The sequence below is a fragment of the Schistocerca piceifrons genome, chromosome 3 (assembly GCF_021461385.2).
Source record: "Schistocerca piceifrons isolate TAMUIC-IGC-003096 chromosome 3, iqSchPice1.1, whole genome shotgun sequence".
Taxonomy (NCBI): domain Eukaryota; kingdom Metazoa; phylum Arthropoda; class Insecta; order Orthoptera; family Acrididae; genus Schistocerca; species Schistocerca piceifrons.
This window is the reverse complement of record NC_060140.1, coordinates 184,462,529-184,479,358: the sequence shown is the minus strand read 5'-3', so window position 1 is coordinate 184,479,358 and position 16,830 is coordinate 184,462,529. Positions and strand designations below refer to the sequence as shown.

At 44.5% G+C, this 16,830-nt stretch overlaps 1 pseudogene; it reads left to right on the top strand.

Annotated features, from left to right (window-relative positions):
* Positions 1-652: 652 nt before the first annotated feature.
* The window catches only part of LOC124788501, a 40,102-nt pseudogene continuing 23,924 nt past the window's right edge, over positions 653-16,830 (top strand).

The window sequence follows — 16,830 nt, the reverse complement described above, 5'->3', positions numbered from 1 at the left end:
TCGCACGACTGAAGATCACAACAACAACAACAACATTTCTGTTTTGTACAAGGTATCCTACTGCGGAGCACCGAAAACAACATCGTAGGTCAGGCGAGCCAATAACTCCAAAAGACTGAAAAACATGGCTACAACCAATAATAACTAGGTATTTGTGATACGGATTGTACTGCTGCCTCCTAAAGTATTTACTAATCCTCCTGACATGAAACTTGCAGTACAGTGTACGAACTCCAAACACCTTCCTGGTGAAAGTGTCTGGACATCCTGGCTGTAAGCTGATTGGATGACAGGATGAAGAGGAGGGGTATCAAATGTTTATTACTCGGAACATTTTAATTTTTCAAAAGATGTTGAAATGTGTGTGAATTCCCAAGGGACCAAACTGCTGAGCTCATCGGTCCCTACATTTACACACTACTTAAACTAAAGTAACTTATGCTAAGAACAACACACACATCCATCCCCGAGCGAGGACTCGAACCTCCGGCGGGAGACGCCGCGCAGTCCGTGAGTTGATTTTTTTTTTTTTTTTTTTTTTTTTTTAAAGATATATTTTTATTCCCAACTTTCCTCAACGCAGTTTAGCGGTACCGAGAGCGGCCATCGTCAGAGGCAGTACCTTGGTATGAAAGTAACACGTCACACAGTGATGTGGCGTCGACCTTGGACACTGGAACCGCGCTGCCGCAGCTCGTTCGGGCAGCGAGCGACAAGTGGTTCCCGCGCCGGCGCCTGGGCGGCAGGTGGCTCGGCGAGTGTGAAGTGGTGAGTGGGGCCGATGCACGCCGCGCCGGGCTGTGGGTCGGGTCCCGAGCGGCGCCTTACCTGCCCGGCTCCCACGAGCTGTTATTTGATTTCCTGCCCGCCGCTCGGCAATTACGTTTGTTTACGGCCTGGCGCCGCCAATGACTTGCCTAATTATATTCCTCAACTCCCGTCCGGACAGTCTCTTTTTCTGCGCAATGGCACACTTGCCCCGTCGCTAAACTAGTCCGCTACTCGGTCTGTTGCTACAGTGTTCAAAACACTTAGAAAAACAATTAAGACAATGGTTCAGACACCACTCGCAATGAAATGCCCCTCCAAGACATGTTGTTTCAGGGTTTTTGTGAAATAAATTCCCTAATTGAGTCTCCAATTATTATGAACTTCTCGTAACAAAACCTTCTAGATCGCTTAATGTATTTTCACTTATTACAGTGCTTCATCTATTGTCACCATCGTAAGGTGACACTTTTTGGTATATATACTATCAAGCGAATTTCGTCCACAAGCAGTTAGTTTTTTGAACCCCACGAAATGCAGATGATTTCTTGCAGCACACAAATGGAATACGATTTAAGTAAGAGGTTTTAAATTACACATACCAACATAAAACATTAACACTGTTGCTTACATACATACTCTGGAAACATGTTCCAGAGAGTCAATACAATACGTACGACAATGCCACTGTTTACGAAAATTGCCTAAAATAGTAGTTAACAAAACGATATACATCAAAGAAAAAACGCCCTAATGGTTCAAATGGCTCTGAGCACTATGGGACTCAACTGCTGTGGTCGTAAGTCCCCTAGAACTTAGAACTACTTAAACCTAGCTAACCTAAGGACATCACACACATCCATGCCCGAGGCAGGATTCGAACCTGCGACCGTAGCGGTCGTGCGGTTCCAGACTGTAGCGCCTTTAACCGCTCGGCCACTCCGGCCGGCAAACGCCCTAATGAACATCTATAAATTTCCTACGAGTACTATAAACATAGACCTCCACGAACACACAGTAACCGTAGATATGTGGGTAGTCAAATATCCTACAGTGAGTCCAAAAAGTATTCGTCTAGCTGCATATCTTTAAGAAAACAAAGTCTGTGTAACATAAAAAGAAATTTATACAAAATACAAAGAGCCAGTCATATAGGAAGCACCTTGGTAAGCAATTTTTGTTGAAATGCAAGGAAAGATATACATCCAAATCGACAGCAAGGTTAACAAACTAGAAAATGTGATACAAGAGCTAGTTCAAAGAGTATTCGTCCACCATCTGAACATGCCGGAATTCTGCGCGCTGTGATTAAACTATTACGCTGACCCACGGCACACACTAGAGTCAACCGTGCGCGGCCCCACTCTATCGCCTGTTGTGGTTCCGAACGGCGCCGATATAGTGCAATTAACGCCATGGGCCGTAAGGGTAGTGAGACGACGCTGATCGAAACTTATTCCGCGCTTACATATTGAGTGCAAATCTTCTTACGAGATTGAAAAAGCAGTCGGTAGACCTAGACAACGGTTCAGTCGATAACAGATCGATTTTACGTAACAAAATCATTAAGGAACCAATCACGTACCGGACGCCCTCACACTTTGACTGATGCAGACGTGAGGTTTATCATGAGGAAAATGAAGAAAAAACTTAAAATCAGCGCTCCTAAGTTGGCTGAGGAGTTACAAATGGCTCTGAGCACTATGGGACACAACTGCTGAGGTCATTAGTCCCCTAGAACTTAGAACTAGTTAAACCTATCCAACGTAAGGACATCACAAACATCCATGCCCGAGGCAGGATTCGAACCTGCGACTGTAGCGGTCTCGCGGTTCCAGACTGCAGCGCCTTTATCCGCACGGCCACTTCGGCCGGCTGGGGAGTTACAGTCTAGGGGAAAGAAGGTATGTGCCAACACAATCAGAAACACCTTCAAAACGTATAGGTAACACGGCCGGGTAGCGCGCAAGAAATTTTGGGTCAGTGAACAGAATCGAAAGAAGCGTCTTCATTTTGCGATGGAACATAGATTCAAAAAGAAAGACTTCTGGAGTAGAGCAATACCGTGGTGGCCGTGCGGTTCTAGGCGCTTCAGTCCGGAACCGCGAGGCTGCTACGGTCGCAGGTTCTAATCCTGCCTCGGGCATGGTTGTGTGTGATGTCCTTAGGTTAGGTTAGGTTTAAATAGTTCTAAGTTCTAGGGTACTGATGACCTCAGTTGTTAAGTCCCATAGTGCTCAGAGCCATTTGAACCATTAGTAGAGCAATATTTTCTGATGAGAATAAATATAACGTATTCGGGTCGGATGGTAGACGAATGATGTGGCCTAAGAAGAATGGGGAGATGTTGCCACGCAATCTTGTGCCAACTTTAAAACACAGTGGTGGCTCCCTGATGTTGTGGGGCTGTACGAGTGCTGCAGGTGTTGGAAAATTACATTCCATAGAAGGTACAATGGATCACCATACGTATATCAACATTTTAAAGGACAATCTGAATCCTAGCGCCGAAAAATTAGGTCTGCAAGGAAATTACATTTTTCAACGAGATAACGACCCAGAGCATACGGCTCTAAATACAAGGCTGTGGCTCCTGTACAATAACCCAAAACAACAGCCCTCCTCAGAGCCCAAGCATTAATCCTATTGAACACCTTTGGAAAGTACTGGAATATAGTATTACGAGAAGACACATATCTAACAAGAGAGACCTAAAAGAAGCACTTCAAGACGAATGGGACAAAATTCCAGCCTATCTGACGGCAAACTTGGTAAAGTCGATGCCCAGACGACTACAAACAGTAATAGCTGCAAAGGGAAACACCATTAAATATTAATTATTGTAACTGAATTCATATTTTCAGATTGTAAATTAAAAAAAATATATGTGTGGACGAATAGTTTTCGAAGCAGCCCTTGAGTAAATTCTCCATTTTGTCAAATTTGTTATCGCTATGGATGAATTTATTTCCTTGTCCATTAATAAAAATGACTTAACAAGGTTCGTTGCATATGACTGGATGTTCATATTTTATGTTCCCTTCCTTTCACGTGACGCATACTTATTTTCTTAAAAAAAAATACAACTAGACGAATACTTTTTGGACTCACTGTATGTACCCTCAGTATAACAGTGCTTATACTTTCTAAACATATGCCATTGTAGCTGAAAAACTGTCAGATCACTGTCGTAACAAATTACCACCTCAATTCAGCAAATATAAAGCGACAGTCAGAATACAGTAACCAGCGATGTTATATGTGTGCCAGTCCATTTAGACCATTGGTCGTCAAACATTTTTGTTCAAGAGGCAATACTGACGTTGTGATCCTGCACCTCGGCCGCATACCCACCGATGTTATTATTAACTGGTCACCTACCCTCACATAACGCAATCCCGCAGTGGACGTGTTACTTACTCCGAGCCCACGAGGCAAGCGGCCAGTTTGACGTAGTTCACCGTCGAATTCACCAATGTCAATTAAAATTTAGCACATCTTCAGATATTACTGTCTCTTTAAGCATTTTTGTTCATTAATCAGCAGGAAAAGTACACTCCTAAGAGGTTGTTCACATTACTTCACGTTTTTGGATTCGGATGTTAGTTGCGAGACGCATGTTATTACAAAATTTGGCTGAGTACTGCTGGCCGCGCAAATACTTGATTCGTTTGACGACCACTGATCTAGATAACATATACGTAAGTAGTAATGTATGGTCAGTGTTCTACTATAACACAAAATTTGCAATGAAAATAAGGTCACCATCATTGCACGGCAGGTTACGTGGTAAGAGCAATTTAACCGAAAGAGATCTGTAGTGAATGCAAATAAATATACTACTTTCAAACTCGTTATAAAATTAAAATGGGTTTTATTACGTTTTTTTCTTGCCGCAAACGATGGAGATAGCAAGAAAGACAATCTGGGACAGATGAGAGTATTGCCATCTGTTGGCATTATAGAGACGACATCTATGACATCTATGAGCGAGTGAGAGAAACTACGCAGCGCCAGTGAATTTTCTAAAATCAGCTGCATAGCTGTACCTATAAAAAACAATAATTATTCTCTGATATGGAGAAGTAGTAATTTATTCTTAAGAAAGTTCTCGCGTTTCATGGATGGAGAAATGAACTGTGCTATCTCCTGAGAGATTGTGGGAGCGAAAGAGGGTTTTATTGTAAAATTTTAAGAAGGAAAGAGCACTGAGCATTGAAAAACTTACGAGGGAATGTAAATAAAAAATGTATGCTAATTAAGTGGAATGTTAAATACAATCTCAGTAATTATTTCTTTCCCTTAATTTATCACACCGTAGATTGTGACTTTTCTTGTAAAAATTGAATTACAGCCCTTTAGTTTTAAGCGCAAATCAATGCAAGAGAGTTCTGCTAGTGACCTAAATAGGCAGGTAGTGCTATTTTCATAGTTTTCTACAAGAAGTGGCTAGCAACCACAGTTTAGTGAATTAGCAGTCTAGTTAAAAGTTGATTAACTCTCTACAGTAAATTGATTTCTCAGGATGGATAGGATGTGTGACTGCTGTGTACGGACGCAGGAGGAGCTGGCCACTGTTCGCGAAAAGCTGAACGTGTTGATGGCCGCGGTCAGCCGTCTTCAGGCTGCTGCCTCGGAGTGTAGCGGCAGTGGGGAGTCTGGTGCGTCGCATGGAACACCCCAGGTGTTACATGCTTCACCCACTGTCCCTGCTGTCGAGACATCTTCGCGGGTACCGGGTGCGGTTGGGCCACCCTCTCCTCAAGGGGAGTGGCGGGTTCAGCGGCGTTCGCGGCGCACGAGGCGGAGGGTCAATGTGGAGGCTGGCCGTGCGGCATCCCCCGCTCTGCCTGTGAGTGGACATGTGGCCGCTCCTTCAGCAAGGTCCGAGCAGGCACACGGGGGGAGGGGTTTATTAGTTATTGGGAGCTCCAACGTTAGGCTGGTGACGGAGCCCCTTAGGGGAATAGCGGAAAGATCGGGGAACAAGGCCAGTGGTCACTCTGTCTGCTTGCCGGGGGGTCTCATCCGAGATGTGGAGGAGGCCCTGCCGGCGGCGATAGAGAGCACTGGGTGCACCCGACTGCAAATTGTTGCTCATTTTGGCACCAATGACTCCTGCCGTCTGGGTTCAGAGGTCATCCTCAGTTCGTACAGGCGGTTGGCGGAAATGGTGAAGGCGGAAAGCCTCGCTCGCGGGGTGGAATCAGAGCTAACTATTTGTAGTATCGTTCCCAGAACCGATCGCGGTCCTCTGGTTTGGAGCCGAGTGGAAGGCTTAAACCAGAGGCTCAGACGATTCTGCGGAGATCTGGGGTGCAAATTTCTCGACCTCCGCTATCGGGTGGAGAAATGTAGGGTCCCCCTGAATAGGTCAGGCGTGCACTACACACCAGAAGCGGCTACAAGGGTAGCGGAGTACGTGTGGAGTGCACATGTGGGTTTTTTAGGTTAGTGAATTCCCTCCCTAGGTCCGAAAAGACGCCTCCTGAGACGGGGCAAGGTAGGAGTAGGCAAAATGCAACAGGGAATAACAATATTAGTGTGCTAATAGTAAACTGCAGGAGCGTCTATAGAAAGGTCCCAGAACTGCTCTCATTAATAAACGGTCACAACGCCCATATAGTACTAGGGACAGAAAGTTGGCTGAAACCAGACGTAAACAGTAATGAAATCCTAAAATCAGATTGGAATGTATACCGGAGAGACAGGCTGGACAGTGAAAGGGGAGGCGTGTTTATAGCGATAAGAAGTGCAATAGTATCGAAGGAAATTGACGGAGATCCGAAATGTGAAATAATTTGGGTGAAGGTCACGGTTAAAGCAGGCTCAGACATGGTAATTGGATGTCTCTATAGGCCCCCTGGCTCAGCAGCTGTTGTGGCTGAGCACCTGAAGGATAATTTGGATAATATTTCGAGTAGATTTCCCACCATGTTATAGTTCTGGGTGGAGATTTTAATTTGCCGGATATAGACTGGGAGACTCAAACGTTCATAACGGGTGGCAGGGATAAAGAATCCAGTGAAACCTTTTTAAGTGCTTTATCTGAAAACTACCTTGAGCAGTTAAACAGCGAACCGACTCGTGGCGATAACATATTAGACCTTCTGGTGACAAACAGACCCGAACTATTTGAAACAGTTCACGCAGAACAGGGAATCAGCGATCACAAAGCGGTTACTGCATCGATGATTTCAGCCGTAAATAGAAATATTAAAAAAGGTAGGAAGGTTTTTCTGTTTAGCAAAAGTGACAAAAAGCAGATTACAGAGTACCTTATGGCTCAACACAAAAGTTTTCTCTCAAGTACAGATAGTGTTGAGGATCAGTGGACAAAGTTCAAAACCATCGTACAATATGCGTTAGATGAGTATGTACCAAGCAAGATCGTAAGAGATGGAAAAGAGCCATCGTGGTACAACAACCGAGTTATAAAACTGCTGCGGAAGCAAAGGAAACTTCACAGCAAACATAAACATAGCCAAAGCCTTGCAGACAAACAAAAATTACGCGAAGCGAAATGTAGTGTGAGGAGGGCTATGCGAGAGGCGTTCAATGAATTCGAAAGTAAAGTTCTATGTAATGACTTGGCAGAAAATCCTAAGAAATTTTGGTCTTATGTCGAAGCAGTAGGTGGATCAAAACAAAATGTCCAGACACTCTGTGACCAAAATGGTACTGAAACAGAGGATGACAGACTAAAGGCCGAAATGCTAAATGTCTTTTTCCAAAGCTGCTTCACAGAGGAAGACTGCACTGTAGTTCCTTCTCTAGATTGTCGCACAGATGACAAAATGGTAGATATCGAAATAGACGACAGAAGGATAGACAAACAATTAAAATCGCTCAAAAGGGGAAAGGCCGCTGGACCTGATGGGATACCAGTTCGATTTTACACAGAGTACGCGTAGGAACTTGCCCCCCTTCTTGCAGCGCCGGCAGCTGGTGGCCGAGCGGTTCTAGGCGCTTCAGTCTGGAACCGCGCGACCGCTACGGTCGCAGGTTCGAATCCTGCCCTGGGCATGGATGTGTGTGATGTCCTTACGTTAGTTAGGTTTAAGTAGTTCTAAGTTCTAGGGGACTGATGACCTGAGATGTTAAGTATAGTGCTCAGAGCCATTTGAACCATTTTTTCTTGCAGCGGTGTACCGTAGGTCTCTATAAGAGCGTAGCGTTCCAAAGGATTGGAAAAGGGCACAGGTCATCCCCGTTTTCAAGAAGGGACGTCGAACAGATGTGCAGAACTATAGACCTATATCTCTGACGTCGATCAGTTGTAGAATTTTGGAACACGTATTATGTTCGAGTATAATGACTTTTCTGGAGACTAGAAATCTACTCTGTAGGAATCAGCATGGGTTTGGAAAAAGACGGTCGTGTGAAACCCAGTTCGTGCTATTCGTCCACGAGACTCAGAGGGCCATAGACACTGTTCACAGGTAGATGCCGTGTTTCTTGACGTCCGCAAGGCGTTTGATACAGTTCCCCACAGTCGTTTAATGAACAAAGTAAGAGCACATGGACTATCAGACCAATTGTGTGATTGGATTGTTCCTAGATAACAGAATGCAGCATGTCATTCTCAATGGAGAGAAGTCGTCCGAAGTAAGAGTGATTTCAGTTGTGCCCCAGGGGAGTGTCATAGGACCGTTGCTATTCACAATATACATAAATGACCTTGTGGATGACATCGGAAGTTCACTGAGGCTTTTTGGAGATGATACTGTGGTGTATCGAGAGGTTGTAACAATGGAAAATTGTACTGAAATGCAGGAGGATCTGCTGCGAATTGACGCATGGTGCAGGGAATGGCAATTGAATCTCAATGTAGACAAGTGTAATGTGCTGCGAATACATAGGAAGATAGATCCCTTACCATTTAGCTACAAAATAGCAGGCCAGCAACTGGAAGCAGTTAATTCCATAAATTATCTGGTAGTACGCATTAGGAGTGATTTAAAATGGAATGATCATATAAAGCTGAGCGTCGGTAAAGCAGATGCTAGACTGAGATTCATTGGAAGAATCCTAAGGAAATGCAATCCGTAAACAAAGGAAGTAGGCTACAGTACGCTTGTTCGCCCACTGCTTGAATACTGCTCAGCAGTGTGGGATCCGTACGAGATAGGGTTGATAGAAGAGATAGAGAAGATTCAACGGAGAGCAGCGGGCTTCGTTACAGGATCATTTAGTAATCGCGAAAGCGTTACGGAGATGACAGATAAACTCCAGCGGAAGACTCTGCAGGAGAGACGCTCAGTAGCTCGATAACATACCTTCACCGAAGAGTCAAGCAGTATATTGCTCCCTCCTACGTATATCTCGCGAAGAGACCATGAGGATAAAATCAGAGAGATTAGAGCCCACACAGAAGCATACCGACATTTCATCTTTCCACGAACAATGCGAGACTGGAATAGAAGGAAGAACCGATAGAGGTACTCAGGATACCCTCCGCCACACACCGTCAGGTGGCTTGCGGAGTATGGATGTAGATGTAGATGTAGATGTAGTGAATCGGAACCCAAATGCACTTACATGGGATCGATTATAAATGGTTCAAATGGCTCTGAGCATTATGGGACTTAACGTCTGTGGTCATCAGTCCCCTAGAACTTAGAACTACTTAAACCTAACTAACCTAAGGACATCACACACATCCATGCCCGAGGAAGGATTCGAACCTGCGACCGTAGCGGTTACGCGGTTCCAGACTGAAGCGCCTAGAACTGCTCGGCCACACCGGCCGGCTGGGCCGATTATAACTTCATTTTCAGGAAGAAGTACAGAACGACATCTATTCACCGATAGGTAAACTGAAAAGTCATTGCGCATGAATGTTCACATTACAGTAGTTGGCATAACATTTTTCCTGTATGATTACTACAGCTAGAAAGTATACTAGCTGGATATAGCCTCGCGGTCTAGGGCGTCTTGTCACGGTCCGTGCGGCTCCTTCCGTCGGAGGTTCGAGTCCTCCTTCGGGCATGGGTGTGTGTGTTGTCCATAGTGTAAGTTAGTTTAAACTACATTAAGTAGTGTGTAGGCTTAGGGACCGATGACCTCTGCACTTTGGTCCCAAAAGAACTTACCACAAATTTACAAATTTCCTAGCTGGATAGTTTTAACTAGACTTATTAAGTCACTCCTTCGAATATAATGGTAACTCTAGCCTCCCAGCAGATAACGTGGAAAGTGCAGCGACGTCCTTTCAGAGAACTGGAATATGTATTTTTTCATCTGATTCCTAAGCGTAGGTCACTACAAAGCCGCCACTGCAGTTGTGAAAACGTAATACATCTGCATCTACATCTACATTTATTCTCCGCAAGCCACCCAACGGTGTGTGGCGGAGGGCACTTTACGTGCCACTGTCATTACCTCCCTTTCCTGTTCCTGTCGCGTATGGTTCGCGGGAAGAACGACTGTCTGGAAGCCTCCGTGCGCGCTCGAATCTCTCTAATTTTACATTCGTGATCTCCTCGGGAGGTATAAGTAGGGGGAAGCAGTATATTCGATACCTCATCCAGAAACGCACCCTCTCGAAACCTGGCGAGCAAGCTACACCGCGATGCAGAGCGCCTCTCTTGCAGAGTCTGCCAATTGAGTTTGTTAAACATCTCCGTAACGCTATCACGGTTACCAAATAACCCTGTGACGAAACGCCCGGCTCTTCTTTGGATCTTCTCTATCTCCTCTGTCAACCCGATCTGGTATGGATCCCACACTGATGAGCAATACTCAAGTATAGGTCGAACGAGTGTTTTGTAAGCCACCTCCTTTGTTGATGGACTACATTTTCTAAGGACTCTCCCAATGAATCTCAACCTGGTACCCGCCTTACCAACAATTAATTTTATATGATCATTCCACTTCAAATCGTTCCACACGCATACTCCCAGATATTTTACAGAAGTTACTGCTACCAGTGTTTGTTCCGCTATCATATACTCATACAATAAAGGATCCTTCTTTCTATGTATTCGCAATACATTACATTTGTCTATGTTAAGGGTCAGTTGCCACTCCCTGCACCAAGTGCCTATCCGCTGCAGATCTTCCTGCATTTCGCTACAATTTTCTAATGCTGCAACTTCTCTGTATACTACAGCATCATACGTCCAGTGAAATCCAAGTCTTAACTTTCTCTCATTCTACGTTACAACAGCAGACCTTCATTACTTACTTTGGATAAAGCATTGGTCTCAGTACCATGAGGATCTCAATTGATAATACAGTACTCCAAATACCTCCTTCGTGTCACGAGGAGCCGGCCGCGGTGGTCTAGCGGTTCTAGGCGCGCAGTCCGGAACCGCGCGACTGCTACGGTCGCAGGTTCGAATCCTGCCTCGGGCATGGATGTGTGTGTCGTCCTTAGGTTAGTTAGGTTTAATTAGTTCTAAGTTCTAGGCGACTGATGACCTGAGAAGTTAAGTCGCATAGTGCTCAGAGCCATTTGAACCATTTGTGTCACGAGGAAGTCCGATGTACGCGGTCATCTACTAGCATCACAGATCAAAGCTTAGAAGTCGCAGAACAATATTCAGTGTCAGTTGCTATAAAACATCTTCGTAAGTGAGACGTTAGCTCTAACAAGGAAATATACACTCACTGAGTCACCTAAGTTTCTCATCTTTCTCACCGTTGCAAATCACATACCGTGATGCAACCAATTCTGCTCTAGCACGATATACTCCTCAAGTATCTTCGAGTTTGGAGGTTGAAAATTTTACAAGCCTGCTGAATACTATATAAGAGCGCTAGGTGTAGAGTAGTGGAGTAGTCGCTGCCTACTAACGCGCCACGCTACTACGAGCTGCGTTTGTCGCGTCCAACTACGAACTACAACCTCATGCGCAACCTCGGTGATCCACTGCGTGTCGGCTTCACATGAAAGTTCTGATCAGTCGTAGTAAATAAAAGTATGGTACTTTATCTACACAGCTCTGTATATAATCTGATCGAAAGAGCCGGCCGCTGTGGCCTAGTGGTTCGAATTATTCATTTTACTCGAAGTGGCTCATTGCTGCGTAGAACGCTGATGTTGAACCAGGGAGTGCCGTTTCGTGTAACGGCTCTCCAAAATATTTTAAAATTTCAATGTTGTAGAACACTAAAATGCTGTTATAGCACACTTAACATAACGTCTGTGGTATTTTAAGTGAAACCTGTGTTACATTTTGAGTGTGCGCGTGAGACGAATTCTATTTTGTTGTTTGTTGATACCGGCGATGTTCATAGGATACCTGTTGATGTATGTGAGTTGTTTGAGCGGAGAGGGTTGGTGAAGGTCTGCGCGTCGTTGGTGAGATACAGCAAGTTGGCATTCCGCACATTGGTTAGACTTTACAACTGTGACGTGTGTTTCACGCCAGTGATACTAGCAGATTCATTTATTAAATCAGAAGAAGCAAGAAACAGCGAATTTACAACATTCACAGGTGATCAACGATTGATTGTGCAATTTGCAGTAAACAATACGTATGATTTTGCCACTGCTGCTGAAATGGTTGCCAGATACAGCGACGGTGTAGATTTCAATTGTGGCTGCCCCCAGCGCTGGGCAATCAGTGAATGTGTGAGTGCCTATCTACCTGACAAACCACAGCTTCTGAAAGACATGGTGCTGCAGTTGCACAACAGGATTCCACATCCATATGCGGTGTCTGCAAAAATACGCATCAAACATGGTATTAGGTTGACAGTTGAACTCTGTAGAACTTTGGAAGCTCCTGGATTATCATTTATAACAGTTCATACTCGAACTGTGTAACAAAGAAACCAGTTAATCAATCAGGAAAACTTGAAACTGATTTCACATTCCAATAGAATACCAGTGGGGGCAAATGGTGATGTCAGGACATTGGCTGACGCTGAGCAACTGCAAGAACTGCAAGAACTGCAAGGTGCAAAGGTGTAATGTCGGCCCATGGAATACTTACCAACCCAGCAATGTTTGCTGGATACCATCAGACTCCAGTGGAATGCATCCAGGAATGGATAACACTAGCCAAGGCAATGAAGGTTCTCTTCAAATGTTTTCACCACCATCTTGTGTTTATGCTGGAAAAAGTTCTTGCCAAACAAGATCGTCTAATTTTTAACTGTCTGAAAGACGAAGAACATGTTCTAAAGTATCTCAAATATTATTTTGATATTTTCACAAAAGAAAAATCACAGAATTTCGATCCAGCCAATTTTACAGTCTGTGATTATTCATGTGTGTTGAACAGAAGTTTGTCTGAGACCAAAAGTAAATTCTCTGAAGATACAAGTTCAGAAGCTATTTTCGAACATTGCTGTATTTTTAATGTGTAGCAGCTAAGAACCGAAAGCTAATATATGTCCTCTTTAAATATAAAAAATGGTTCTAGGAGCTTCAGTCCGGAGCCGCGCTGCTGCTGCGGTTGCAGGTTCGAATCCTGCCTCGGGCATGGATGTGTGTGACGTCTTTAGGTTAGTTAGGTTTAAGTAGTTCTAAGATCTAGGGGACTGATGACCTCAAATGTTAAGTCCCATAGTGCTTAGAGTCATTTGAACCATTTTGATCGAAAGTATCTAGAATGCTAAGTAGACCACCAGATGTCACGAGAGGCGAACCTGCCAGTTTAAAAGATGGGAATTATTGTCGGTAAAGCAGCAGTAAATACATAATGGTTCAGTCAGTGGAGCTCAGTGATTTCCATCGTGGAATGTCACCTGAATAACAAATCCACTTTATCCCTTCTAAAGCTGTACTCGATAATGAATCACGATTCTTCAGAGGACAATGTCTCTCCATCTACGCCCGATATCTGCAGGCACTACGGCATCAGGTCGGAAGCAGATTGGAAACGAATTCGGAGATTGTGTTGCTGTTCTGCGCCTTGCTGCAGTTACGAGGCCCCAGGTTGGTCAGCTGAGTTCTCCTTCCTGTTCCGACGTGTACTGAGAAAAACCTTACGACTGTCTTCGTTTGTCGTTGACCTAGCTGTCACCCTCTTCCGATACTCTCTGCTGTATGAAGACGACTCAACAAATGTAAAATTACGATCTACAGCCCTCGATTTACATTTGCTACCTCACACTTTTAGGTCACCAATGGCGGGCCTTGTACGTTAACAACCTCTCTTGTATCGAATTGGTAGTAATACCGAACAGCCCAATACATTAGAGCAACGATACGTTAACAAGTCATGCCACTAGTCGAGAAGAATACACTTTTTCTCTTTCTGCAGTGGTACTAAACAGCTGAACTCCAACTAATACATACAACAACTTTCTTGCGTGTGTTCTTTATTTATTTATTGCTTGTTTATTTTGACCAGATTAGAGCTTTAAGCTCTATTTTACATCTGGCCCGGAGCAACATATACCAAAGACATCACAAAACTTTCCCAATGATAATAATAGCGATACTAATGATAATGACACTAAAAGCAATCGCAATAATAGTAGTATTAGCAAAGAGCATTTAGAATGACATACATTAGTTTAGCACCCATAATAATATTACCAGAAGTGGCACGTATAAAGGAAGAAAAGAAGATTGAAATGACAGAGACAGTAGCTATTAGGAGAGAACAGAATATAAATAGAGGATTCTGCCGTTGTGGGGGAGTGGGACTGACGAGAATGAGCAGCACAGAGTGTAGGAGAGATGGTTATTGTGATAGAGGTTTGGAAGGAATTTAATTTCACTGATATTTTGAGGAAGATTTTCTGGAAGTCGGGTTTCTGATACAGAAACTGGTTTAGAAAACATGACAGTGCTACGTGATGTTACAGAGAGAATTTTGCTTTGTCGAGAAAGAGCATCTCTGCTGTGCCGTTCAGATAGTAGAATAAGAAATGAAGACAAGTAATAGGGGTGCAGTGATTGACAAGACGATATAGCAAATATAGATTACTCGCGTAATAGTCTCTACCCTTATCGACATTTAGCCATGATAATTGTTCGTAGACTGCCGTGATATCGTCGAAAACATGTGCGTCACAAACATCCCTCGCCAGTCCCAGCCTGCGTGAGCTTTCGTACGAACGTCCTTGGAGAATGGCATCACCATAGTCAAGTATCGGGAGTATTAGTGTTTCTACGTGATTCTTTTTATGTTCAAAATGAAAAACTTTTTTGTACGTCTGTAGTGAGTGAAGTGACGCTGACAACTTACAGATTGTAGCTGTTAGTTCAGTCTAAATGATGTTCCTGAATTATCCCCACCGTGCACTGGCGTCACTTAATACACAACCTCGAGTTTCGCATAGCATTGCCTACCGAAATACAGGGTGAAAAGTATTTAATCCGACAAACTCTGGAAAGTTGTAGGGGACATGAAAACAAATATTTTCCCCCAATGTCATTTTTTCCTATGAGGAGTATTCAAACCGGTGGAGTCCGTATTACGCTCTTCAGTTGTTAGAGGCCGTATTACGATCTTCAGTTGTTCGAGGGCGTATTACGCTCTTCAGTTGTAGGCAACTGCTGTCCACCAGTGTAGTAGTGCATTGTCTCTGTTTACCAATGGAGCGATACACCTGGAGTGAGTACACTGGTATGGTTGGCGCGTACTACGTAGCGCACCACGACGGACGAGCTGCACAGCGGGTTTATCAACAACAATATCCTAATCGCCGTATCCCGCATCATACGACCTTTGCTGCTGTGTACCAACGTCTGCGTGAGACCGGATCATTTAGCAGATTACCTGGACAGGGACGCCGTCGCACGGTAAGAACGTTGCAATTTGAGGAAGCTGTCTTGCAGCATGTAAAGCGGGATCCTTCAATCAGTACTCGTACAATTGGACGTAACATGTGGACGAATCAGTAAGAACAGTCCTTCGAGAGCAACTGTTACGTCCATTTTACTTACAGGGTGTCCACAACCTGGAACCAGTTGATTATCCACCAAGAGCACAGTTTTCGCAGTGGTACCTGGAACAGTGTGAAATGCATCCTACATTTCCATCCTCTGTGTTGTTTACCGATGAAGCAACGTTCGGGCGTGATGGAGTATTCAAGATGCACAATTCGCATGTTTGGAGTGAGGATAACCCACATGCCACAGTTACTAGCGCTCATCAAGTGCGGTTCTTCGTTAATGTGTGGGTCGGTGTTGTTGGGGATTGTTTAATTGGGCCGTATCTGCTACCTAGGCCATTGAATGGCAGGAACTATTACAATTTTCTCGCCAGAGCATTTCCAGAATTGCTGTAAGACGTGGCCCTCCCTACAAGACAACCAATGTGGTTCCAACATGACGGGGCGCCGGCACAATTCAGTCTTCGTGTGCATCGATTCCTGGATCGACGGTTCCCAGAAACGTGGATTGGTGGAGGTGGTCCTGTACCATGGCCTACTCGAGCCTTGGTCATAAAAATGGAAAAGTGTTTGTTGGTTTAATTAATCTGCCGGCAGATAAATCTTTCTCTACCGGTTTAAATAATCCTCATAGGAAAATATTTGTTTTGATGTCCCCTACAACCACCCAGAATTTGTCGGTTGAAATACTTTTCACCCTGTATATGACTTATGAGGAGCTGCTCGATCACTGCCGGCCGGAGTGGCCGAGTGGGTCTAGGCGCTACAGTCTGGAACCGCGCGACCGCTGCGGTCGCAGGTTCGAATCCTGCCTCGGGCATGGGTGTGTGTGATGTCCTTAGGTTAGTTAGGTTTAAGTAGTTCTAAGTTCTAGGGGACTGATGACCTCAGCAGTTAAGTCCAATAGTGCTCAGAGCCATTTTTTTGCTCGATCACTGTATTCGTTCTTTTTAACTCCCTACGCACAGCCGCTATGCTAGCTGTTCTGCTGGTAACTCTGTGGAAGACGCGAAAGATTCCTTCGACCGATTTCACGCCTTTTTTTCAGTCACCCTCACCAACGCTCGACGGGCACTGTCCGCCATTACATGAGGCCTGCCCGGTGTTGAATTAGCTGTGTTGTTCATTCGCGTTTCCAGTTCACATCACCAACAATCGAGTTCTGAGGTTGGGGACATTGCTGGAATAGTCCAGCTATCGAGCAGCGAGCAGCTACCACTGGCAGCCGTACCTAGATCCAATACCGCGTTTAGTTTAGTT